Source organism: Dermacentor silvarum, chromosome 5 (genome assembly GCF_013339745.2).
Source record: "Dermacentor silvarum isolate Dsil-2018 chromosome 5, BIME_Dsil_1.4, whole genome shotgun sequence".
NCBI classification, from domain to species: Eukaryota; Metazoa; Arthropoda; class Arachnida; order Ixodida; family Ixodidae; genus Dermacentor; species Dermacentor silvarum.
In genome coordinates this window covers 15,423,603-15,424,615 of record NC_051158.1, presented here as the reverse complement: position 1 = coordinate 15,424,615, position 1,013 = coordinate 15,423,603, and the positions used below count along the sequence as shown (strand labels likewise).

Genomic DNA, 1,013 nt, shown 5'->3' with positions numbered 1-1,013 from the left:
TGGTTTGTACGAGCGCCTTTGGACTCTTGCAGTACGGTCCGTGCAGGTCCTCCATACCTCCCACTTTCTCTCCCGCTCTCTCCTTCTCTCTTCCCCTTTCTCTCCTTCTCCAGCGTAGGGTAGCCAACCGGACTCTTACTGGTTAACATCTCTGCCTTCCTTACATCCCTTTCTCTCTCTCGGCAATCACTGCCCCAAATTTGACGAGTTTTTTTTTTTTTCATTTAAAGAAAAACTTAAAATCTGTGACTGTAGGTTTCTAATCTTCCATTATATTGTCAATGTTTTATTAAACTTGGCAAAAATCAAAATTTTAGAAAACATACTATCAAGTTTACAACTCTGTAACTCAGCAATGAAAAATAATATTACAATTCTGTGCATTGCATCTAATAGTACATCGAAAGAGGACAAAATTGATGTATTACACATGAATCTAAAAAAATTTGGTAACATGGAAATACAGCTTTTGCCGAACCCCTTGCACACAGCGTAACGAATTCACGTAAGACAGAAATTGAATTGACATATCGAATTTGTGCACTTTACATTATCTAATGGGTGCCGTTTACAGAACTGCGATAGCTTTCTTGATGAAGAGCTATTCATTTGTATACTTCGTGCTTCTACTTTTTTCGAGCTTTCGAATGTTTTGAAAATTCTTTTTTTTAATTTAGACCCTAAATCGAAATTCCGATTCCAATGGTCACTATATTTTAACTTTTTCTCTCAAATACAAGAAATTTCATTAAATTCGGTCAGAGAGTTATCTCAGAAAAGTGTTTCTGCGTTTTACATGTATTTCAATAGGCCGCATAGCTGTTCGACCCTAGCTAAAGCTTCCTCTTAACCTTGGGACATTCATGGTAAAATATCCGAAACCAAGATGTAGGATATCCCAAGGATATCCTACATTTCCACGTAGGATATCCTTAGGATATTTAAGATATTCGACGCTGGCGTCTATCAGGTGTCCTATTTGTATGCGAAATGGTGCATGGACATTGTAACAT

At 37.3% G+C, this 1,013-nt stretch overlaps 2 protein-coding genes across 4 annotated transcripts in view; one reads left to right on the top strand and one right to left on the bottom strand.

The window, feature by feature from the left end:
- Nucleotides 1–1,013, bottom strand: part of LOC125945437 (lysosomal alpha-mannosidase-like) — a 252,278-nt gene that overhangs the window by 119,529 nt on the left and 131,736 nt on the right. The window lies entirely within an intron of this gene.
- The window catches only part of LOC119452938 (8.6 kDa transglutaminase substrate), a 65,158-nt gene that overhangs the window by 55,654 nt on the left and 8,491 nt on the right, over nt 1–1,013 (top strand). The window lies entirely within an intron of this gene.